This window comes from Acanthaster planci, linkage group LG09 (genome assembly GCF_054643075.1).
Source record: "Acanthaster planci isolate LZ-2023a linkage group LG09, COTS_SCS, whole genome shotgun sequence".
NCBI classification, from domain to species: Eukaryota; Metazoa; Echinodermata; class Asteroidea; order Valvatida; family Acanthasteridae; genus Acanthaster; species Acanthaster planci.
This window is the reverse complement of record NC_141785.1, coordinates 12,837,636-12,864,304: the sequence shown is the minus strand read 5'-3', so window position 1 is coordinate 12,864,304 and position 26,669 is coordinate 12,837,636. Positions and strand designations below refer to the sequence as shown.

The 26,669-nt window shown below is 42.4% G+C and overlaps 1 long non-coding RNA gene across 3 annotated transcripts in view; it reads left to right on the top strand.

Moving 5' to 3' along the window:
- The window catches only part of LOC147798142 (uncharacterized), a 70,555-nt gene that overhangs the window by 23,408 nt on the left and 20,478 nt on the right, over positions 1-26,669 (top strand). The window contains exon 4 of one of the 3 annotated variants that reach the window (XR_015426499.1): positions 5,073-8,817. The exons of 1 other annotated variant lie outside the window; for it this stretch is intronic. This is a non-coding gene — a long non-coding RNA (uncharacterized LOC147798142). Of the gene's footprint in view, positions 1-895; positions 8,818-26,669 lie in introns of those variants that run through there. One more of the 3 variants, XR_015426498.1, reaches the window with a different exon arrangement.

The following is a 26,669-nucleotide window of genomic DNA, read 5'->3' as shown; positions in this document are numbered from 1 at the left end:
TTAACAATATCCATACTCATGATAGTAATCCATCATTACTCTGTAGATATAAGGACCTGATGGTATGCAATCATACTTCTAAGTGGCTTAATAGGGACCCTTGGGATCTTTGTGGTCAAACATCAGTTTTTTATGAATTCGACAGGAGGCTCAAAAGACATTTTGTAGAAACTGGCACAGTGTCAAGCCAAATTACAGTTACATGTATCTGGCAGCCTTAATTTCTATGAAAACTTGCAGCGAGGATCTGCTTAATCACTTACATGTACATGTACCTACATGTACCTGTATTCATGTGAAACCAACATTACCATGCTGGAATGAATCTGTTTGAAATGATACCGGAGAACATGATCTTGTTTCAACTGAGTGTCAACTAAAACAAGTTGTGTTGAACAGTATTCATAGAATACTGATTCACCCCATAGTGTTTAAAGAATGCTGACCGATTTGATTGTTGAGCAAATAAGGGACAGAATGCCTTTTCTGTAATTTAAATTTGTGTGTCAGCCAGTAAGTTTGACTGGTCTTTGGGGTGTCGTATTTTTGTTTGTTTTAATGCTGCAGTTAAACTTTGACACAAGGCACTTGACCATGTCAATAGAGGTGGCCATAATTTACAATGTACATGTACAATCCTACTCACGCTATTAAATATCAGATAGATACATATAAAATCCGACACGCACCCAATCTCTAACCCAGCTGGACCTTGTTAAAAATGAAGGAAACAATCAATAAAATACTCAATAAGCCATCAACGTTAACACCACAAGCTACATGTATGAGGCCTTACAGTTTCATTGGATTTTCATTGGGATTGCCTTGGAGAGGTCCAGTACAGTTTTTGAGAGTTTGATATTGAATACTGCCCAGATTTTTTGTTCCATTGCAGTGGAAGCTGAATGAAAAGCTTCACATCCATACTCAAGAATAACACTAGGGACTTTGGCTGATAGCCAAGTTTGGATTGAGCGGCTTTTGGATAAAGAGAGAGAGAGAGAGCTGTTGGTCTTTTTGTCAGTGAATAGCATGGAATGGAACAGCCTGAAGCCCCCTTTTTGCACCTACAGAGAATATTAAGACTTTTCTGGAAGCTTCTTCTTGAGGAAAGATGTTTTGTTGGACTTCCAATAATTGCTATATCATCTGCATTTTGAGATACTTTGAGGTTGTGAGAGAGATCGTTGACCGCAATATTGAAGAGTAGGTGGGCCGTATTTTCTTGAATTCTTTCAGTGGAAAAGGTGCCATTGGTTTTACTTGGATTTTCCTGTTACTAAAAAAATTATCTATCCAAGAATAAATTCCCCTATGATGGCCCATGGTTTGGAGTTCATAACTTCTTTGCACTATAGCATGTCATAATCCCTTTCAATTTCATTGAAAACTGCAAGAGTACTTCTCCTCGCTAGTTCGAGCTTTGTTGATGGATGATTCAAGATTAAGGATGTGGTCTTTTGAACTAGAGTTTGCCCTTTTTGCAACCCATTTTGTTGATGAATAGAAAGGTTTTATGTTTCTGTACATACACCAGAGGAGACGGGAATTACTTTAGCCATGCATTCCATTAGTTTGCAGAGACTGGGAGTGAGAGCCATAAATGAAAGGTTCACATAATGCCAGGATCTTTTCCTGGTTTGAGGATGAGAATAAAGATAGTGTCTTGGGACATTGGAAAGTGTGCCAAATCATATTGAAGATAATGAGTATTCCTGAGTTTTGTGGGAAAATGTTTCATCACTATATTGTTATATTGGATGGTTCATTAATAACACTATCATTGTTGTCGTGTAAATTGAGATTGTTTGTAGCCTCTTGTTTAGTATTGATAAAAGAGGGATTGTAATTTCAGTATTACTTGTTTTAGCAAAGTTGCCAACAAGTGCCTCAGCGTTACCTTTATCTCTGGTAATGTACATGTAATATTGATGCCACTATAGTGTATATCTGGAATATTACTCTGAAGTCTTTTTGTAAGTAGGGTCAATTCATGTACTCTTATTCCAGGTGACATTGCCAAATTTTTCCCAGTCTTTTCTTGTGCAATTTGAACAGTTCTCTTAGCAATAGCACAGGCTCTTTTATAAGTCAGATGGTAGTCTTGTTTGTCGTTGTTTTTTTCCAGAACCTTCCTTTTGTTTTCAATAACTCACTGACAGTCATTCCTCCAGGAAGAGGGAGGTTTATTTGTATAGGGTTGATCTTGGTTATGGAACCAGTCATTACACGATTAAGTTGGTAGATGAATTATTGTATGTATCATCAATGGTTTCAGTGTAATACGGCTTACAGTGTACATTCTTTTACAAATTTTCCCCAGTCAGCTTCTTCAAGAGACCACCTACATGTAGGTGTATCTTCATATAGGCCTACATGTACATATTTCAATGGTGATTGGGCAGTGGTCACTTCCCTACATGTTATTTAACACTGTAGATTTCTCCTAATGGCTCTCTGTCTGTTTTCTCCCTATGCTCCAAGTATTGGGACTGAGGTAATGGCTGACATTGTGCAAAATGCTTAAATGGTCAATGTACATTTCCAGTCTTTATTCTTTTATAAAAAGAATCATTTTCTGTGCTATACTTGAAAAGGAAAACCAAGTCTTTCCAACACAATATTTCTCGAACCCCCAACCCTCTTACATGTATCTATCGGTTTCCATTTTGTCTGTTACATGTACACATACATGTAAATGTTATTCTCTCTTCAACCTTTAAGGGTCCAGCATTAGGCCAAGTGAAATAATGAACCATCTTTACCGTTATGTTGGATACTCAGCCTTGTTGCAGCTTAATGTAATCCTTGTTTTAGATTTGTCCAAAATTATTTTCTTTCCTATCAACCTCAGTATGTAGTCCAGACTTCAGATTTCACTTTTAGTTACCCTTATGATCAAGCCATCTTTCCTACCAAAAAAATCAGTATACAATTCACCTCTATTGCCACATGTTGAAATAGATCTTTTTCTGCCGACCTATCTCTCTCATGTTTTTTCCCAACTGCTAGAAAACTCCTGATTTTCTTCTCTACCCTCAGCCTTTCATCCTGACTGTTAGTACACAGGCCTGTCGGAAGGTATAAAACAGTGGGGGGCACCAGTGTTTTCCATCCTTAGGTGATCGATTTTTGTGAAACCATGGCATGGGGTTTGGGGCCTGCTCAAGGGCCCCAGGAAATTTTGGATTCTAGATGCTCTCTGATGCAATCTTGGGGACTTTCCGGGCCACTTGCTTGTGTAATTTGGCCCGAAATCTGCTTGTATTTACAAAAAGAAATAATGAATAGAATTTTCAGTAAAACCGTATAATATACATATGAGTACTGTACGTACTGTACCATAAAATTTGTTTCATTTGTGTTGCATATACAATAGCCGACTTTACTGATTCTCCTAATGTTGAGGCTTCTGCAAAGTACAGTAAATTGATATAACATATCGGGATAAATACATGTACATGTACACCTTCAGTAAGTTTATGATGACAATTGTGTCGTCAGCATACATGCGCATTACAGGCTGGGTTAAAAGATGCCTTCTTTAACTCCTTGACGAGGGGAATTTCTTTCCGAAAGCCAACTCAAAAGAATTCCAACCTCGCTTGGCCACAAAGGCCACCTGCTAAACCGCAAATTTTCGGTTGGTGGCCCTGCATGCTCTGCACGCTTTGAATTACATGGTGAAAAGGCTGATTGTTCAGTGGCATGCAGCGCTACTAATGCTTCCACATTCCCGTTGCTTCTTTTTAAAGTGGGGACTATTGTGAAGCTGGTGATTATGATGCAAATTCGGTCTTTTCATTTCTGGGCTACACACAAAGGCCAATTACCATATATGCAACAGCCAGGGTCTGCCTTCTTTCACTCTGTTCGCTCGAGCGTAGGCCGAGAATAATGGCTGAAAAGCGGGCTGAGGATCTCAATTTTTACAGTGGGTCTTGCCGCTCTCGGCGTGAAGGGGTTAAAAAAAAGACAAATGCGGTAATTTTTGTCAAAGGAGTTTTATTGGGATAGTCAGATCGTAAACTCTTGAGTAGTCGACTGGTGTAAGTAAAATTGCCTGGCTGTTTTTATTTCGGAAAAAAATTGTGTTCAAAGTTCCTGACAATCTGCGCTAAGATTCCATACAAGTAGGGTTGTTGTAATCAAGTATGTGATAACTCTGTAAATTACGAAAAGCAGTAGGAAAACATGCATTTTTATGTGATGAGTTTCAAGACTAGGTTCTGTCTCCCAGTTAATCCTAAAAGAGCCAGAGGTGTGGGCAGATTCCATCCTGAACTTTTTTTCTGTTATCACTGCAGTGCATTTCTTTCAGGAGCTGGGCCTTTCAGAGTTTTTGGAGTGAGTTTTTGTGGTCATTTTGACATCATTTTTGTAAAAATGGAACATACCATTCTAGCACAGCAGGCATTTTTCTGAGACGGGTCAGCCAAACGTACAGTGTTGTATATGTACTTTCATGTTCAAAGTGCATTGGCTGACACTTTGAACCTTCAATTACTGTAAAACAACAAAACTATATGTTTGATAGAGTTTAAAGTTCAATTTCATATTGGTAATGAGTGCTAAGTTTAAAAAATCCATTGTGGCATTGCCGAATTCGGGGGGGGGGCGAAAATAAAACGGCTCGAGGGTTAAAGGAGGAAGCTGGGAGTCAACTGATGTTTGGTCAGAATTTATGACAGTCGTGTACCTTGAAAAGAGCTCATTCTGTAACTTTTCAATCAGTTATTTAATGTAACAGCCACTTAAACAATTGAATTTTTAGTTTCACATCCTTTTGGGGAATTAAAATAGCACCCAGATATTTACATGTAATTAGTTAAGGGTATTTTCGTGTCAGAAACCAAGAAACTTTCTTTTATGGTGTCTTACTCCTCGTGACACATTGAGCTGATTTTGCAGATACGGTACACGAAATAGCGAATTCAGAACCATATTGTAGAATTGCTAGCTTGAAATAAAAATTGTTTTTGCCTGTGACACTTCATCAAAATGACATCCCTCCACCAAGGAGCAAATAGAGCCTACATGACAGTTCATCACAATAATATCTCTCCACCAAGGAGCAAATAGGGGCCGACGTGACACTTCATCACAATGACATCTCTCCGCCAAGAAGCAAATAGAGGCCTGTGACAGTTCATCACAATCTCTCCACCAAGGAGCAAATAGGAGCCTACTGTACATGTGCATGACAGTTCGTCACAATGACATACCGGTATCTCTCCACCAATGAGCAAATAGAGGCCTGTGACAGTTCATCACAATCTCTCCACCAAGGAGCAAATTGGGGCCTACATGTACATGACAGTTCACCATAATGACATCTCTCCACCAAGGAGCAAATAGGGGCCAACATGACAGTTCATCACAATGACATCTCTCCACCAAGGAGCAAATTGAGGCCTACCTGACACTTCATCACAATGATATCTCTCCACCAAAGAGCAAATAGGGGCCTACATGTACGTGACAGTTCATCACGATGAGTTCTCTCCACCAGTGAGCAAATAGAGGCCTGTGACAGTTCATCACAGTCTCTCCACCAAGGAACAAATTGGGGCCTACATGTACATGACAGTTCACCATAATGACGTCTCTCCACCAAGGAGCAAATAGGGGCCAACATGACAGTTCATCACAATGATATCTCTCCACCAAGGAGCAAAAAGGGGCCTACATGTACGTGACACTTCATCACAATGACATCTCTCCACCAAGGAGCAAATAGGGGCCTTCAACATGTACATGACAGTTCATAGCAATGACATCTCTCCACTAAGGAGCAAAGAGCCCTTTGACAGTTCATCACAATGATCTCTCCACCAAGGAGCAAATAGGGTCCTACATGACAGTTCATCACGATGATATCTCTCCCAAGGAGCAAATACATGTTCATGTAGGGGCCTACCGGTACATATGATAGTTCATTGCAATGATATCTCTCCACCAAGAAGCAAATAGAGGCCTTGGACAGTTCATCATGGTGATGTCTCCTCACTAATGTAGCAAATGAAGGCCTGTGAGATCATTCATCACAGTGGTGTCCCCTCACTAAAAAGCAATTACAGGCCTGTGACAGCTCACCACATCAGTGTCTTCAACTTGTGGCAAGTGAAAACCAGCAATCTCTACACCAAGTTGCCAGTGGAGACCTGCACAAGGCCAAGTGGATGATGAAGCTCCCAGAGGACATCTACTGGGGATCCACTGCTGAAGGGGTCCTGCTTGAGGGACTACATTACATATGTAGCTGACATTACCTGTATGGCAACTCATCACAGTAATGTATCTCAGCACAGTTGCAAATGAAGGCATGCAACACATACGATGCCTCTCCATCTACATGTACAATTGACATCCCTCCACCCAAGAGCAGATTTCTACAGATCATGACATTAACGGATCTCCACGCAGTAGTAAGTGGAGAACTGCGACATTTATCTGATTTGACATCCGTCCACCCAAGAACAGACTATGACAGATCATGGCATTGATGGCTCTCTATCCAGTAGCAAGTGGAGACCTATTATAGTTAATCAGTGTTGACGTTTCTCCATCAAATGGCATATTGTTACAAATCATAATGAGTCATGTCTCCACTCAGTTATACGTGTACATGTATGACAATGACAATGGTAACTCATCACTTGGTAAAAAATAGAAACAGACTGGCATTTCATAACATCGATATTGCTATGAGTGTGAACTGCAAGACTTTGTAGGAGTTTTCTCCAGCAAGTTGCAGACTGTATCAATTGGAAACCCATAACATTGTTTTCTGATGACCATTTTTTTATTCTGGTAAATTCTCTCAAAGGTACATGTACATGTATTGAGGAAAGGTTTAGTTGATTCTTTTCAGCCATTTTGAATTCATGAGGAAAAAGACCCATACAAGATGGTTTCTTGCTTTTATTTATTTAATGGTGGTGAAATAACGTAATGAATATCATAGTATCCCACTTGTTCATTAACTTACATCAGTAATTTTCTGCTTTGAAATGAGTGAGGTGTGCATGTAGTTCTTTCATGTTTTGATTATCTACATTGTAGATGGTGTTCTCATTGGAATAAGAAATTTAAAAACTGTTTCAAAACATCAAATGCACAGTTTCTCAAAATGGACAGTTTCAGTGAAAAGGCACATGACAAAATAAAAAGCGGTTCTTAACTTTTTTTGAGTAGTACACACAGAAAAATGACTAAATTTTGTGAGATAATTCAGTATTATGCAGATGCTTCAGTTCTGTAAAGAAATGTTAAATGATACGATGGTTTAATTGACATGCTCATTTTTGTTTAAACATCACAGGATATTATTTTTATTGATTTTGTTTGATAAATTAGTAGGAATCATCTGTCTTGGGAACAGTGTCACAACACGGTGTGAGCTTTAGGCTGATGAAGTCAAGATTTCCCACTTGAATGTTCATCCAGTTTGACTGAATTTGTGAAGTTCGCTCCTTTGAAAAGACACTTTTTTTTCCACAACACCAATGGGCTGCTCTGACATTGCCTTATTGCAGCCAAGATTTGCAGAGGTACATGTACAGTACATTGCAATTGAACTGAATTGGTATAGGAAATTTTGTTAAAAGAATTCACTTTCATATTTACACTCACATTGACATTATACAATGAATGGAATTGATTTCCCACTTGTGGGAAAATCTGTGAAAATCTTTTCCCGCTTTTTCCTTTTTTGTTGGAAAATCTAAGAAAACATATCCCACTTAATCCTACGTGTACTTGTGTGAAAGCCTTTGAAAATCTTTTCCAACTTAAGGAAACATTTTTCATGTTTTGTGAAATGAAAGTGAATTCCTGCATGGGAAGAGAAAAAACGTGCACAGATTTTCCTATTCACAAGTTAATTTTCAATTGCAATGTAATGTACTGTATTACATGTACTGGTACCTTTGGGTTTCAGATTTGATCTCAAAATGTACAATTTCCTAATTATACCTTTACATCAGGTTATATTTTCCTTGAGCATTTAGTAGTACCAGTGGTAATTTAACACCTAAAAAAAGTTTTAACAGATTTTAAAACTTAATAACTGTTTTGCTTTGTTGTGTTCCAAAGTGTTCCCCACTTTTGGCAGGCAAAAATTTAAAATCAATGTAAAAGTAAAAGTTGACTTGTTCTTGTTCGCTTCATTATGTACCAAAATGTATGTGCATTGGTTGTGCATTGTAATACATGTTTTCATTAGTTATTGGGAATGCTCTTTCTCCTTGGAATAGCCTCACTTCAGGGTGTCAGCTTAGCTGGCGGAGTTAGAGTTTCCCATCAGAGTGGAAATAGTTGAGTCACTGAATTTGTTAAGTTTGATAAAAATGTACAATTGGAAATTGCTAACTTGCTGTTTAATTGAATTGCTCAATATTAAAAATACATGTTACCATTAGCAACTTGCCAAAGCAGTTTAGAAGTATGAACAGGTTTTTAACACTGTTCTGTCTCTTTTCAGCAGAGTTCAAAATTTTTTTATTACCAAAAGAAATACATGTACATGTAGGCACATACATGTATCTGACCCATTACAACAAAATGAGCGTAAAGTCACATTCAGCTCTCTTCTGTTTTGAGGGTTCAAAGCCATATTGAAGTGGAGTTCAGTTTTTGGATTTGTAATATTTGGAAAGAGTGAGCTGTTTCCTATTTAATTGTAAAGATTTTGTAGGATCATACATGTATATTTAAAAATGTAATTTTTTAGCAATTTTGACGGTACCATTATTCGTGCCATATGAGAAATGTTGAAACAGTGTCGGGAATAAAGATGCAAAGCTGCCAAAATCATATCATGTTAACTTGTACTTTTACTCTAAGTGTTCCATATACCTACGTGTACCATTGGAAAGCTAGCTTTTTGCTAAATCCAAATATACCAATATCTGAATTGTCAAAAATTCCAACTTTCAGCTCATTTTGTGGTGACAGGTCACATATTGGTCCAAAGAGTAACCAGAAAGTCACTGAATGATGTGTACATGTACATGTACTTTAATATAATAATGTGTTGCTTTACCTGTGCAAAAGAATTGTCTTTAGATCTCAGATGTATAAATTTTATTTTTTGCTGAATACTAAACAAGAATAACTTATACGCATCAGTTTAGTCAGTTATACAAAGGTGCTGTCAGGATTTTTTCAGGATGTACATGTACATGCATTTATGACATATCAGGGTATTTATTCATGGCAGTCCATGGGAGGGTGCTCATTCTCAAGGAGAGCAAATGGAAAAATCTAGATCTAGAGTTATCTTACATCCCTTTATGATCTTGTTGATTTCTCAGTTTTATAAAATTGTTTTGAAGCTGATTTCCTGAGAGTTGTTAGAGAAAATACCATTTAGTGCAGATGTTTGCTCGGAGTAACAAGCTTTTTGATGAAGCAGTGATGTGTGGAATTCTCATTTTGATTTTGTTCTAACTCTTAAAAGTTCGGTGTAAAAGCTGATCACAAAAATGGAAGTACAGTTTAGGTATCTTGATCCTTGTCTGACAAGTACAGGTATTGTACATATTTTTAGTTTTCTGTATAATTACTATCATGCATGTGAACATGCTAGGACAGGCCATTTCTTTGCGTTGCAACCATTGGACATTGCAGTTCTTTAATACACAAATGACAGGTCTGCTTTTAGACAGAAAATTGTGAATGACCAAATGTCTCTCTCTCTGGCCTCCTTTGTAAGAGGTCTCCAATATGTTTTATAAATTGTCTCTTTAAAGCATTCTCTTCTAACCTCTGAAGCTCATACTAACCTCATCAGAGGTCATCAAAGTCTCCTTTCAATTTATGCAGTGTACAGTTACATGTACATGTATGTACAGGATTCAGCCTAGCATCCAGACTCTTCCTGGATAACGTTACATGTACATGTTTATACATGCAGCTTCCCTCTCCAAGCTCTCTCCTTCAACAAGCAAAGATAAAAAAGGCTGAACTCTTAGTGTTGCTGTTTGCTTCTTGATGGAGAAACTCAGTCTCTTACAGTTTTCTTTCGTTTTTATCTTCTCACTTCTTAAGCCATTGTTACTATTATTACTTATTTGGCCATTCTTGAACATCAGTCAAAGACACAAACATTCAAAACAACAAATAACTATTACTTCAATACAAAATATGCACAATCACAATTAAAAAGGGCAACTGCGTGCATAAACCTGCTACGATAAAAATGATAGGAAATGTAAATATTAGGGCCATTTACAATTATAGAACAAGAAAAGAGCAATCAGGATTGGCCACGATTAACAAAAGTGAGACGAGTATCACTAAGGTCTATTTATCCAAACTCTGTTTGCAAACATGTAGAACATGCATACATATAAATTATGCAAAAATGTTGATATGCAATTGGATTACATGGTAAGTATATCCTCCCCAATTCCGCCTCTATTCCCATAACCTTCCCATCCTTCATCTGCCCTGTATAACCCCATCATTTTCCACCATACCTAGTCATTCCACCGAATTTCCTGCCCCCCCTTACCACTACCCTAACACACCCCCCCATGAAAAACATCTCCATGTCTATCCTCTACACCATCCCCTCTCCTTGATATTCAACCCATCCCAATATACCAGCTAAAGACCACTGTAGAAGGTAATTACAATCATACATATCCAAATAACGATTGCACAGAGTCTTGGTAAATTGCAAACAGAGTCCATCGGTAAAGGAGCTCTAACAGGCACTGGTAATTTACTCTAGATATGAGGGAAAAAGGGAACAGTTGAGTTCTTAAGACTTAAAGTCTGGATGTGATGATGATGAAACCATAAAGTGTCCTGGTGTGTAGTATTTACAAACGTAGCCAATTTGCTGTCAATGGGCCTAAATAATCATTTAATGGTGAAGTTAACCAGGTGTATATTTCTTCGTGTGCTCAGGCTCATCCAATTAAGTGTTTTCAGCCTATCCTCGTAGCTCATCTCCTCTGTCCGCTGCTTGAGTGTCATTGAAGTTGTTTATTCTTTCTGGACATAAACATTCTTGATTTCGCTTGAGCCTCATTCCATTTGAGTTACTCCAATTGGCAATTGTGTTTAGATCCGATTGAAATTTCAGTTCATCCTGTTGTGATTTTGTGCTTTGTAAATCAGAGTATCGCCAGCAAAGAGCAGGCATTTGGAGTTGGTCAAATTGACGGAAACATCACTGATGAAAAATAAGGTTAAATACAAGTGGACCTAAAACACTCCCTTGAGGCACTCCTAAGGTGTCTGGGGACCATGAGGAGGCAGTACCACAATACATTACCTGTTGCTCTCATCCAACAAGGAAGGATTTCAGCCAAGCCCACAACTGGCCATGCATGTAAATGTTGGTAGCCGATTGGTTCAAGAGAACGGTGTGAGGCATGGTGTCAAATGCTTTGCTAAAATCAAGAAAAGCAATGTTGATCCAGGGTGGGCGGGGATTGTCAAGAATGGATGCCAAGTCTTGTATGGCATTAGTCAACTGGGTAACACAGGATCTGTGTATTTAAATCCATGTTGTGTTTCGTTATCGAAGTAACATGAGGAAACGTGATTGTTGATATGCTCTGCTACTGCCCTTTTCATAACTTTGCACACAACAGTTGTTAATGTGACTGGTCGATGGATTTTAACATCTATGCGAATGTCAGATTTGTAAACCGGAATGTTGGACAGTTTCCATGCAGAAGGTAGAGTGCCATGCCCGCGGGAACACATTTTTTTTCCAGACTTTCACCTGATTAGTGCAATGACTTCAAAATCATATCTTGTTCAAATCTGATCAAATCTGATCAGACTGAGACTTACTAAGGGCACAGTTTCATCTTACAGGTATACGTGTAACTTAAAAAATGTGCAAAATGGCCATCTGAAAAATTCCAACTTGTGAAAAAAATGGAAAAGTTTGTTGGTGGACGAAAGCTGGCTAACAAGGCTGAGTGCTCACTTGCAGGAAAAAAGTGATTCGGTGAGATTTGGGGCATTTGGCAAGAACGTGGCAATACATGCGTGGCAAGAGCAGGCATACACAACAGCAAAATTTGGCATCTATGGCAAGAACATGGTCATATGGCTTGAACAGACAGTGGCAAGATATTGATGATGAACATGTACATGAAACAATACGGCAAGAACAGGCATGAAATGGCAAGATTTGGGTGATCTGTGGCAAGAGCCTGGTAATGTTCAAAAACAGGCATTAATGGCAAGATCTGAGCATGTCATACTGTAACAAAATGGCATGGCAAGAACAAGCATAAAATGGCAAGATTGGGTACTCTGCAAGAAGAACACATGGCAAAAGGCATAAATGAAAGTGTATCTAGCAAGGATGGTGGCAAGAAATTTAAGGGGCATGGGCAAGATGGGGCATTAGCAAGAAGGGGCATTGGCAAAAAGGGGGGAAGGGCAGGGCAAGAATGGGCATTGGCAAGAAGGGGCATGGGCAAGAAAGCGCATTGGCAAGAAGGGGCATGGGCAAGAAAGCGCATTGGCAAGAAGGGGCATGGGCAAGAAAGCGCATTGGCAAGAATTGGGCATTGGCAAGAAAGGGCATTGGCAAGAAAGGTCAAGAAGGGGCACTGGCAAGAAAGGCAAGGGCAGGGCAAGAAAGGGCAAGGGCAAGAAAAGGCAGACAGCGCATAGGCAAGCAACGGCATATTGGCAAGATCAATTTGGCATTAACAGGCAAGAATATAGGCTTTGGGCAAGAAATGGCATAAAATATGGCAAGATCCATTTGGTGACGTACAAATGGCAAGAATTGGCTTCAAAACAGAAATTTTGGGTTCACAGGCAAAAGTGGGAACTGTTCTTGGTAGAAGGACACCATATGCTGGGTCATTTATTTCCAGTAAAAATGTTAAAATAAACCCAGATAGATGCTTGTTTACAGAGTACCAAAGTGAACACAATTCATGCAAATAATAATCCCCATTTGTTTGTGACCAACATGTGAACCAACGCGCGCGCCGTACTGCAAATTCCAGGTTCAAATGTGGTCACACTTTGGTACTCAATAGTAACCCATTCAAAGAAACAAGAATGTATCTACCACTTGACTAATGCCAAGGTCCCTGCTAGTCTCCCAAGCATAGGCCTGCCACATTCACAGGTGATCTACCAGGTTCAGTCTTGAGGTCTTGCATGCCCCAGGATGTTGCAGAACTTGTCGGTGTGGAACACTGCCACCCAGGATGCACTGGAAATGACAAGAGCCCCCTGTGAAGGGAAGTGTAGTAGGCAAGGCAAACCTGATGGGTAGACCTTGAGTGTACGAGTCTCTTCAGCTGATGAAAGAGTCAGGATCTGCGTCTCAACTTGATGTGCCGTGAATCAGTTGTGCTGGAATGTTGCCCCGACATAATGAAGTTGTTAGCAGAGAAAACCTTAGTCACTGATGCAGGCCCACGGAACACGGGTACCGATGACAGGTAAGTTGATCCCAAGGCACAGGATGAACTGGTTGTGGAGATGCCCACCTACATGTATGTGGATCTCTGGCAAACAAAGAGACTGAGGGTGCCGCCAGACTGTGTAAGGGCCTTGACGTCTGGGAAGAAGATTCAACAATTCTGAAACTGATCCAAGGTGAGCCAGTTGCTGCTATGTTCCCAGCTAAAGTATCTTGGGAATTGCTGCAAATCTTGTGCCGTGTGATGAAGCAATGAAAATGTCATCCTTGTACCGAAAACAATCTGTTGCTCTCAAATCCACGAAAGCAGTGATGCCAAAAAAACACTCCTACATGATGATGTCCGCTGGATCCGAGGGTAGTAACGCTGAGGAAATTCCAGAGGTCGCCCAAAGAATTGGTTTGTCCAGTGAATGGGGGACAGTAAGATTGGGGTGAATGGGAGGATCCAGTTCAAAGGGAAGGTTCCACATTCACAAAAGGAGTTGTCATCAAGTCTTCATCCCCTGGCAATGAAACAGGCCCCACCCACGGGGATGCCGGTGAATACCGAGACTGCATTAAAATTGCTCATGTTACTGTTGCGATACCGTGCCATGTTATTAATATGGATGATGTTAGTGATGAGTGATGTAAGTGATGTAAATGATACATGCAAGTTAGTGAGGAAAGAGACCCAGTCATGCAGTGTTAGTGTTAGAAGGATGATGTTAGGATGACGATGTTAGGATGATGACATGCAAGAGCCCATGCAATGAACCAGAACATCACACGATATCCCAACAGCACAATGAACAATCTCAATGCAGTCCACTGCTTAAGAAACAGCTGGTATTCACCGTCATCCTCATGAGCGAAGTCTGCCCCATATTCAAGGAAGATTACAAGAAGACAACTCCCTTCATGAACATAAAACCTTCCCTCGGGACTGGATTCACATAACTCAATTTGCCTGTGCATGCCATTTTAACGTCAGGCCTCCGCCCCAAGCCTGGCCAAACCTGTCCATACCTTCATGATCATGTGTCTGTTGACACTCACTCGGCCCTGTTAGCGCAGCTTCGTCCACATTTCTCGACATTAACAACATAAAAAGTCGGTATTAAGAATACAATGTGAATAAAAATCGATAAAAATGATAAAAACCATAAAAACCAATAGCGCACCGCACCGGTGCGGCGTACAGTCAAAATGCGAACACTAACAACATGCATGACTGATTAATTCAGAAATCCGCAGTCACATGATTCACGCTGGCACTTAAAATCCGCTCGTCCCCACTACTTATGGCAAAAGCTAGGTTGCTACTTGCCCTCCCGCCCATGCCACGTTAGCATGGCCCATTGCCCTGTAGTTAAGGCCCTTTGCCCTGCACTTGTCCCCAGGACTTCGATGTCCGTCGCATGTTGCTCAAATTGTTTTGTCCTACCCGCCGTATTGTCTAGAAATGGGTACGACGGCAGGGTAGCTTTTTCGCTCGTCGCCTAGGAACTGGGCCGGGGGAAGGGCTGATGGCCTGCACAGATTTTAGTGGAGGTCATAATATACGTCTCATGTGTTCACCAAACGACGCGCAGAACATTTGCGGATAAATCTTATCCAGGCCTCGAGTGAGCGAGCTCAATGTGGCGTTTTAAAGTCAATATTTTGTCGTTTTCTTTGTCATTGCTGAAAATATTCTCACTACATTTTATTAGTTCATCCAAAATTGATCAGGATAACCAATGATTTGAAATGTATCGCCAAAAGACTCATAATCAATGATAATTTTTTGATCAATGATAGTAGATAAATTACCGTGATTGCACCAAGGACATGTGTTTCTTATATAAGCCGACACTTAAGCCAAACCTATAGACGATCTTTCAATATCCCAAACTCGCTTCTGGAGGTCGTGTACAAAGTAGCCATTACACAGTTCAAAGCCATCAGCTTCCCACCGACCTTTTCGCCGGATGCTTTTTTTCGTCGCCCGGACCCCAGGCCTAACCATATGGCACTGGGAAGGACATATCCACTGACTGCGGAGGGGGGGTAGTGCCCCTAACACTCCTTTGGCTGGGGATTCGATCACCCCACCCCCAGCTTTTGAGCAGGGCCTACAATGGGGTGGGGCCACGGATATATCAGCTTACAGAGATCATTGAATCCACTAGCGGCCATTTTACCGAGTCGAATACAGAGCTTGCCCGGCAATGCTCGCCTTTGTTCCCCCTGGCGTCAACAGAAGCGAGCCAACCCACGCCTATGTTTTCCGCTATTTTGAATTCATGAGGAAAAAGACCCATACAATATGGTTTCTTGCTTTTAATTTATTTAATGGTGGTGAAATAACGTTATGAATATCATAGTATCCCACTTGTTCATTAACTTACATCAGTAATTTTCTGCTTTGAGATGAGTGAGGTGTGCAAGTAGTTCTTTCATGTTTTGATTATCTACATTGTAGATGGTGTTCTCATTGGAATAAGAAATTTAAAAACTGCCAAAAGCGCATTGGCAAGAAGGGGCTTGGGCAAGAAAGGGCATTGGCAACAAAGGGCAAGGGCAGGGCAAGAAGGGGCATGGGCAAGAAGGGGCATGGGCAAGAAAGGCAAGGGCAAGAAAAGGCAGACAGCACATAGGCAAGCAACGGCATATTGGCAAGATCAATTTGGCATTAACAGGCAAGAATATAGGCTTTGGGCAAGAAATGGCATAAAATATGGCAAGATCCATTTGGTGACGTACAAATGGCAAGAATTGGCTTCAAAACAGAAATTTTGGGCTCACAGGCAAAAGTGGGAACTGTTCTTGGTAGAAGGACACCATATGCTGGGTCATTTATTTCCAGTAAAAATGTTAAAATAAACCCAGATAGATGCTTGTCTACAGAGTACCAAAGTGAACACAATTCATGCAAATAATAATCCCAATTTGTTTGTGACCAACATGTGAACCAACGCGCGCGCCGTACTACAAATTTCAGGTTCAAATGTGGTCACACTTTGGTACTCAATAGTAACCCATTCAAAGAAACAAGAATGTATCTACCACTTGACTAATGCCAAGGTCCTTGCTAGTCTCCCAAGCATAGGCCTGCCACATTCACAGGTGATCTACCAGGTTCAGTCTTGGAGTCTTGCATGCCCCAGGATGTTGCAGAACTTGTCGGTGTGGAACACTGCCACCCAGGATGCACTGGAAATGACAAGAGCCCCCTGTGAAGGGAAGTGTAGTAGACAAGGACAACCTGATGGGTAGACCTTGAGTGCACGAGACTCTTCAGCTGATGAAAGAGTCAGGATCTGTGTCTCAACTTGATGTGCCGTGAATCAGTTGTGCTGGAATGTTGCCCCGACATAATGAAGTTGTTAGCTGAGAAAACCTTAGTCACTGATGCAGGCCCACGGAACACGGGTACCGATGACAGGTAAGTTGATCCCAAGGCACAGGATGAACTGGTTGTGGAGATGCCCACCTACATGTATGTGGATCTCTGGCAAACAAAGAGACTGAGGGTGCCGCCAGACTGTGTAAGGGCCTTGACGTCTGGGAAGAAGATTCAACAATTCTGAAACTGATCCAAGGTGAGCCAGTTGCTGCTATGTTCCCAGCTAAAGTATCTTGGGAATTGCTGCAAATCTTGTGCCGTGTGATGAAGCAATGAAAATGTCATCCTTGTACTGAAAACAATCTGTTGCTCTCAAATCCATGAAAGCAGTGATGCCAAAACCGCGAGGGTAGTAACGCTGAGGAAATTCCAGAGGTCGCCCAAAGAATTGGTTTGTCCAGTGAATGGGGGACAGTAAGATTGGGGTGAATGGGAGGATCCAGTTCAAAGGGAAGGTTCCACATTCACAAAAGGAGTTGTCATCAAGTCTTCATCCCCTGGCAATGAAACAGGCCCCACCCACGGGGATGCCGGTGAATACCGAGACTGCATTAAAATTGCTCATGTTACTGTTGCGATACCGTGCCATGTTATTAATATGGATGATGTTAGTGATGAGTGATGTAAGTGATGTAAATGATACATGCAAGTTAGTGAGGAAAGAGACCCAGTCATGCAGTGTTAGTGTTAGAAGGATGATGTTAGGATGACGATGTTAGGATGATGACATGCAAGAGCCCATGCAATGAACCAGAACATCACACGATATCCCAACAGCACAATGAACAATCTCAATGCAGTCCACTGCTTAAGAAACAGCTGGTATTCACCGTCATCCTCATGAGCGAAGTCTGCCCCATATCCAAGGAAGATTACAAGAAGACAACTCCCTTCATGAACATAAAACCTTCCCTCGGGACTGGATTCACAAAACTCAATTTGCCTGTGCATGCCATTTTAACGTCAGGCCTCCGCCCCAAGCCTGGCCAAACCTGTCCATACCTTCATGATCATGTGTCTGTTGACACTCACTCGGCCCTGTTAGCGCAGCTTCGTCCACATTTCTCGACATTAACAACATAAAAAGTCGGTATTAAGAATACAATGTGAATAAAAATCGATAAAAATGATAAAAACCATAAAAACCAATAGCGCACCGCACCGGTGCGGCGTACAGTCAAAATGCGAACACTAACAACGTGCATGACTGATTAATTCAGAAATCCGCAGTCACATGATTCACGCTGGCACTTAAAATCCGCTCGTCCCCACTACTTATGGCAAAAGCTAGGTTGCTACTTGCCCTCCCGCCCATGCCACGTTAGCATGGCCCATTGCCCTGTAGTTAAGGCCCTTTGCCCTGCACTTGTCCCCAGGACTTCGATGTCCGTCGCATGTTGCTCAAATTGTTTTGTCCTACCCGCCGTATTGTCTAGAAATGGGTACGACGGCAGGGTCGCTTTTTCGCTCGTCGCCTAGGAACTGGGCCGGGGGAAGGGCTGATGGCCTGCACAGATTTTAGTGGAGGTCATAATATACGTCTCATGTGTTCACCAAACGACGCGCAGAACATTTGCGGATAAATCTTATCCAGGCCTCGAGTGAGCGAGCTCAATGTGGCGTTTTAAAGTCAATATTTTGTCGTTTTCTTTGTCATTGCTGAAAATATTCTCACTACATTTTATTAGTTCATCCAAAATTGATCAGGATAACCAATGATTTGAAATGTATCGCCAAAAGACTCATAATCAATGATAATTTTTTGATCAATGATAGTAGATAAATTACCGTGATTGCACCAAGGACATGTGTTTCTTATATAAGCCGACACTTAAGCCAAACCTATAGACGATCTTTCAATATCCCAAACTCGCTTCTGGAGGTCGTGTACAAAGTAGCCATTACACAGTTCAAAGCCATCAGCTTCCCACCGACCTTTTCGCCGGATGCTTTTTTTCGTCGCCCGGACCCCAGGCCTAACCATATGGCACTGGGAAGGACATATCCACTGACTGCGGAGGGGGGGTAGTGCCCCTAACACTCCTTTGGCTGGGGATTCGATCACCCCACCCCCAGCTTTTGAGCAGGGCCTACAATGGGGTGGGGCCACGGATATATCAGCTTACAGAGATCATTGAATCCACTAGCGGCCATTTTACCGAGTCGAATACAGAGCTTGCCCGGCAATGCTCGCCTTTGTTCCCCCTGGCGTCAACAGAAGCGAGCCAACCCACGCCTATGTTTTCCGCTATTTTGAATTCATGAGGAAAAAGACCCATACAATATGGTTTCTTGCTTTTAATTTATTTAATGGTGGTGAAATAACGTTATGAATATCATAGTATCCCACTTGTTCATTAACTTACATCAGTAATTTTCTGCTTTGAGATGAGTGAGGTGTGCAAGTAGTTCTTTCATGTTTTGATTATCTACATTGTAGATGGTGTTCTCATTGGAATTAGAAATTTAAAAACTGCCAAAAGCGCATTGGCAAGAAGGGGCTTGGGCAAGAAAGGGCATTGGCAACAAAGGGCAAGGGCAGGGCAAGAAGGGGCATGGGCAAGAAGGGGCATGGGCAAGAAAAGGCAGACAGCGCATAGGCAAGCAACGGCATATTGGCAAGATCAATTTGGCATTAACAGGCAAGAATATAGGCTTTGGGCAAGAAATGGCATAAAATATGGCAAGATCCATTTGGTGACGTACAAATGGCAAGAATTGGCTTCAAAACAGAAATTTTGGGCTCACAGGCAAAAGTGGGAACTGTTCTTGGTAGAAGGACACCATATGCTGGGTCATTTATTTCCAGTAAAAATGTTAAAATAAACCCAGATAGATGCTTGTCTACAGAGTACCAAAGTGAACACAATTCATGCAAATAATAATCCCAATTTGTTTGTGACCAACATGTGAACCAACGCGCGCGCCGTACTACAAATTTCAGGTTCAAATGTGGTCACACTTTGGTACTCAATAGTAACCCATTCAAAGAAACAAGAATGTATCTACCACTTGACTAATGCCAAGGTCCTTGCTAGTCTCCCAAGCATAGGCCTGCCACATTCACAGGTGATCTACCAGGTTCAGTCTTGGAGTCTTGCATGCCCCAGGATGTTGCAGAACTTGTCGGTGTGGAACACTGCCACCCAGGATGCACTGGAAATGACAAGAGCCCCCTGTGAAGGGAAGTGTAGTAGACAAGGACAACCTGATGGGTAGACCTTGAGTGCACGAGACTCTTCAGCTGATGAAAGAGTCAGGATCTGTGTCTCAACTTGATGTGCCGTGAATCAGTTGTGCTGGAATGTTGCCCCGACATAATGAAGTTGTTAGCAGAGAAAACCTTAGTCACTGATGCAGGCCCACGGAACACGGGTACCGATGACAGGTAAGTTGATCCCAAGGCACAGGATGAACTGGTTGTGGAGATGCCCACCTACATGTATGTGGATCTCTGGCAAACAAAGAGACTGAGGGTGCCGCCAGACTGTGTAAGGGCCTTGACGTCTGGGAAGAAGATTCAACAATTCTGAAACTGATCCAAGGTGAGCCAGTTGCTGCTATGTTCCCAGCTAAAGTATCTTGGGAATTGCTGCAAATCTTGTGCCGTGTGATGAAGCAATGAAAATGTCATCCTTGTACCGAAAACAATCTGTTGCTCTCAAATCCACGAAAGCAGTGATGCCAAAACCGCGAGGGTAGTAACGCTGAGGAAATTCCAGAGGTCGCCCAAAGAATTGGTTTGTCCAGTGAATGGGGGACAGTAAGATTGGGGTGAATGGGAGGATCCAGTTCAAAGGGAAGGTTCCACATTCACAAAAGGAGTTGTCATCAAGTCTTCATCCCCTGGCAATGAAACAGGCCCCACCCACGGGGATGCCGGTGAATACCGAGACTGCATTAAAATTGCTCATGTTACTGTTGCGATACCGTGCCATGTTATTAATATGGATGATGTTAGTGATGAGTGATGTAAGTGATGTAAATGATACATGCAAGTTAGTGAGGAAAGAGACCCAGTCATGCAGTGTTAGTGTTAGAAGGATGATGTTAGGATGACGATGTTAGGATGATGACATGCAAGAGCCCATGCAATGAACCAGAACATCACACGATATCCCAACAGCACAATGAACAATCTCAATGCAGTCCACTGCTTAAGAAACAGCTGGTATTCACCGTCATCCTCATGAGCGAAGTCTGCCCCATATCCAAGGAAGATTACAAGAAGACAACTCCCTTCATGAACATAAAACCTTCCCTCGGGACTGGATTCACAAAACTCAATTTGCCTGTGCATGCCATTTTAACGTCAGGCCTCCGCCCCAAGCCTGGCCAAACCTGTCCATACCTTCATGATCATGTGTCTGTTGACACTCACTCGGCCCTGTTAGCGCAGCTTCGTCCACATTTCTCGACATTAACAACATAAAAAGTCGGTATTAAGAATACAATGTGAATAAAAATCGATAAAAATGATAAAAACCATAAAAACCAATAGCGCACCGCACCGGTGCGGCGTACAGTTAAAATGCGAACACTAACAACGTGCATGACTGATTAATTCAGAAATCCGCAGTCACATGATTCACGCTGGCACTTAAAATCCGCTCGTCCCCACTACTTATGGCAAAAGCTAGGTTGCTACTTGCCCTCCCGCCCATGCCACGTTAGCATGGCCCATTGCCCTGTAGTTAAGGCCCTTTGCCCTGCACTTGTCCCCAGGACTTCGATGTCCGTCGCATGTTGCTCAAATTGTTTTGTCCTACCCGCCGTATTGTCTAGAAATGGGTACGACGGCAGGGTCGCTTTTTCGCTCGTCGCCTAGGAACTGGGCCGGGGGAAGGGCTGATGGCCTGCACAGATTTTAGTGGAGGTCATAATATACGTCTCATGTGTTCACCAAACGACGCGCAGAACATTTGCGGATAAATCTTATCCAGGCCTCGAGTGAGCGAGCTCAATGTGGCGTTTTAAAGTCAATATTTTGTCGTTTTCTTTGTCATTGCTGAAAATATTCTCACTACATTTTATTAGTTCATCCAAAATTGATCAGGATAACCAATGATTTGAAATGTATCGCCAAAAGACTCATAATCAATGATAATTTTTTGATCAATGATAGTAGATAAATTACCGTGATTGCACCAAGGACATGTGTTTCTTATATAAGCCGACACTTAAGCCAAACCTATAGACGATCTTTCAATATCCCAAACTCGCTTCTGGAGGTCGTGTACAAAGTAGCCATTACACAGTTCAAAGCCATCAGCTTCCCACCGACCTTTTCGCCGGATGCTTTTTTTCGTCGCCCGGACCCCAGGCCTAACCATATGGCACTGGGAAGGACATATCCACTGACTGCGGAGGGGGGGGTAGTGCCCCTAACACTCCTTTGGCTGGGGATTCGATCACCCCACCCCCAGCTTTTGAGCAGGGCCTACAATGGGGTGGGGCCACAGATATATCAGCTTACAGAGATCATTGAATCCACTAGCGGCCATTTTACCGAGCCGAATACAGAGCTTGCCCGGCAATGCTCGCCTTTGTTCCCCCTGGCGTCAACAGAAGCGAGCCAACCCACGCCTATGTTTTCCGCTATTTTGAATTCATGAGGAAAAAGACCCATACAATATGGTTTCTTGCTTTTAATTTATTTAATGGTGGTGAAATAACGTTATGAATATCATAGTATCCCACTTGTTCATTAACTTACATCAGTAATTTTCTGCTTTGAGATGAGTGAGGTGTGCAAGTAGTTCTTTCATGTTTTGATTATCTACATTGTAGATGGTGTTCTCATTGGAATAAGAAATTTAAAAACTGCCAAAAGCGCATTGGCAAGAAGGGGCATGGGCAAGAAAGGGCATTGGCAACAAAGGGCAAGGGCAGGGCAAGAAGGGGCATGGGCAAGAAGGGGCATGGGCAGGAAGGGGCATGGGCAAGAAAGGGCATTGGCAACAAAGGGCAAGGGCAGGGCAAGAAAGGCAAGGGCAAGAAAAGGCAGACAGCGCATAGGCAAGCAACGGCATATTGGCAAGATCAATTTGGCATTAACAGGCAAGAATATAGGCTTTGGGCAAGAAATGGCATAAAATATGGCAAGATCCATTTGGTGACGTACAAATGGCAAGAATTGGCTTCAAAACAGAAATTTTGGGCTCACAGGCAAAAGTGGGAACTGTTCTTGGTAGAAGGACACCATATGCTGGGTCATTTATTTCCAGTAAAAATGTTAAAATAAACCCAGATAGATGCTTGTTTACAGAGTACCAAAGTGAACACAATTCATGCAAATAATAATCCCAATTTGTTTGTGACCAACATGTGAACCAACGCGCGCGCCGTACTACAAATTTCAGGTTCAAATGTGGTCACACTTTGGTACTCAATAGTAACCCATTCAAAGAAACAAGAATGTATCTACCACTTGACTAATGCCAAGGTCCCTGCTAGTCTCCCAAGCATAGGCCTGCCACATTCACAGGTGATCTACCAGGTTCAGTCTTGGAGTCTTGCATGCCCCAGGATGTTGCAGAACTTGTCGGTGTGGAACACTGCCACCCAGGATGCACTGGAAATGACAAGAGCCCCCTGTGAAGGGAAGTGTAGTAGACAAGGACAACCTGATGGGTAGACCTTGAGTGTACGAGTCTCTTCAGCTGATGAAAGAGTCAGGATCTGCGTCTCAACTTGATGTGCCGTGAATCAGTTGTGCTGGAATGTTGCCCCGACATAATGAAGTTGTTAGCAGAGAAAACCTTAGTCACTGATGCAGGCCCACGGAACACGGGTACCGATTACAGGTAAGTTGATCCCAAGGCACAGGATGAACTGGTTGTGGAGATGCCCACCTACATGTATGTGGATCTCTGGCAAACAAAGAGACTGAGGGTGCCGCCAGACTGTGTAAGGGCCTTGACGTCTGGGAAGAAGATTCAACAATTCTGAAACTGATCCAAGGTGAGCCAGTTGCTGCTATGTTCCCAGCTAAAGTATCTTGGGAATTGCTGCAAATCTTGTGCCGTGTGATGAAGCAATGAAAATGTCATCCTTGTACCGAAAACAATCTGTTGCTCTCAAATCCACGAAAGCAGTGATGCCAAAAAAACACTCCTACATGATGATGTCCGCTGGATCCGAGGGTAGTAACGCTGAGGAAATTCCAGAGGTCGCCCAAAGAATTGGTTTGTCCAGTGAATGGGGGACAGTAAGATTGGGGTGAATGGGAGGATCCAGTTCAAAGGGAAGGTTCCACATTCACAAAAGGAGTTGTCATCAAGTCTTCATCCCCTGGCAATGAAACAGGCCCCACCCACGGGGATGCCGGTGAATACCGAGACTGCATTAAAATTGCTCATGTTACTGTTGCGATACCGTGCCATGTTATTAATATGGATGATGTTAGTGATGAGTGATGTAAGTGATGTAAATGATACGTGCAAGTTAGTGAGGAAAGAGACCCAGTCATGCAGTGTTAGTGTTAGAAGGATGATGTTAGGATGACGATGTTAGGATGATGACATGCAAGAGCCCATGCAATGAACCAGAACATCACACGATATCCCAACAGCACAATGAACAATCTCAATGCAGTCCACTGCTTAAGAAACAGCTGGTATTCACCGTCATCCTCATGAGCGAAGTCTGCCCCATATCCAAGGAAGATTACAAGAAGACAACTCCCTTCATGAACATAAAACCTTCCCTCGGGACTGGATTCACAAAACTCAATTTGCCTGTGCATGCCATTTTAACGTCAGGCCTCCGCCCCAAGCCTGGCCAAACCTGTCCATACCTTCATGATCATGTGTCTGTTGACACTCACTCGGCCCTGTTAGCGCAGCTTCGTCCACATTTCTCGACATTAACAACATAAAAAGTCGGTATTAAGAATACAATGTGATTAAAAATCGATAAAAATGATAAAAACCATAAAAACCAATAGCGCACGGCACCGGTGCGGCGTACAGTTAAAATGCGAACACTAACAACGTGCATGACTGATTAATTCAGAAATCCGCAGTCACATGATTCACGCTGGCACTTAAAATCCGCTCGTCCCCACTACTTATGGCAAAAGCTAGGTTGCTACTTGCCCTCCCGCCCATGCCACGTTAGCAGGGCCCATTGCCCTGTAGTTAAGGCTCTTTGCCCTGAACTTGTCCCCAGGACTTCGATGTCCGTCGCATGTTGCTCAAATTGTTTTGTCCTACCCGCCGTATTGTCTAGAAATGGGTACGACGGCAGGGTCGCTTTTTCGCTCGTCGCCTAGGAACTGGGCCGGGGGAAGGGCTGATGGCCTGCACAGATTTTAGTGGAGGTCATAATATACGTCTCATGTGTTCACCAAACGACGCGCAGAACATTTGCGGATAAATCTTATCCAGGCCTCGAGTGAGCGAGCTCAATGTGGCGTTTTAAAGTCAATATTTTGTCGTTTTCTTTGTCATTGCTGAAAATATTCTCACTACATTTTATTAGTTCATCCAAAATTGATCAGGATAACCAATGATTTGAAATGTATCGCCAAAAGACTCATAATCAATGATAATTTTTTGATCAATGATAGTAGATAAATTACCGTGATTGCACCAAGGACATGTGTTTCTTATATAAGCCGACACTTAAGCCAAACCTATAGACGATCTTTCAATATCCCAAACTCGCTTCTGGAGGTCGTGTACAAAGTAGCCATTACACAGTTCAAAGCCATCAGCTTCCCACCGACCTTTTCGCCGGATGCTTTTTTTCGTCGCCCGGACCCCAGGCCTAACCATATGGCACTGGGAAGGACATATCCACTGACTGCGGAGGGGGGGTAGTGCCCCTAACACTCCTTTGGCTGGGGATTCGATCACCCCACCCCCAGCTTTTGAGCAGGGCCTACAATGGGGTGGGGCCACGGATATATCAGCTTACAGAGATCATTGAATCCACTAGCGGCCATTTTACCGAGTCGAATACAGAGCTTGCCCGGCAATGCTCGCCTTTGTTCCCCCTGGTGTCAACAGAAGCGAGCCAACCCACGCCTATGTTTTCCGCTATTTTGAATTCATGAGGAAAAAGACCCATACAATATGGTTTCTTGCTTTTAATTTATTTAATGGTGGTGAAATAACGTTATGAATATCATAGTATCCCACTTGTTCATTAACTTACATCAGTAATTTTCTGCTTTGAGATGAGTGAAGTGTGCAAGTAGTTCTTTCATGTTTTGATTATCTACATTGTAGATGGTGTTCTCATTGGAATTAGAAATTTAAAAACTGCCAAAAGCGCATTGGCAAGAAGGGGCTTGGGCAAGAAAGGGCATTGGCAACAAAGGGCAAGGGCAGGGCAAGAAGGGGCATGGGCAAGAAGGGGCATGGGCAAGAAGGGGCATGGGCAAGAAAGGGCATGGGCAAGAAGGGGCATGGGCAAGAAGGGGCATGGGCAAGAAGGGGCATGGGCAAGAAAGGGCAAGGGCAGGGCAAGAAAGGCAAGGGCAAGAAAAGGCAGACAGCGCATAGGCAAGCAACGGCATATTGGCAAGATCAATTTGGCATTAACAGGCAAGAATATAGGCTTTGGGCAAGAAATGGCATAAAATATGGCAAGATCCATTTGGTGACGTACAAATGGCAAGAATTGGCTTCAAAACAGAAATTTTGGGCTCACAGGCAAAAGTGGGAACTGTTCTTGGTAGAAGGACACCATATGCTGGGTCATTTATTTCCAGTAAAAATGTTAAAATAAACCCAGATAGATGCTTGTTTACAGAGTACCAAAGTGAACACAATTCATGCAAATAATAATCCCAATTTGTTTGTGACCAACATGTGAACCAACGCGCGCGCCGTACTACTAATTTCAGGTTCAAATGTGGTCACA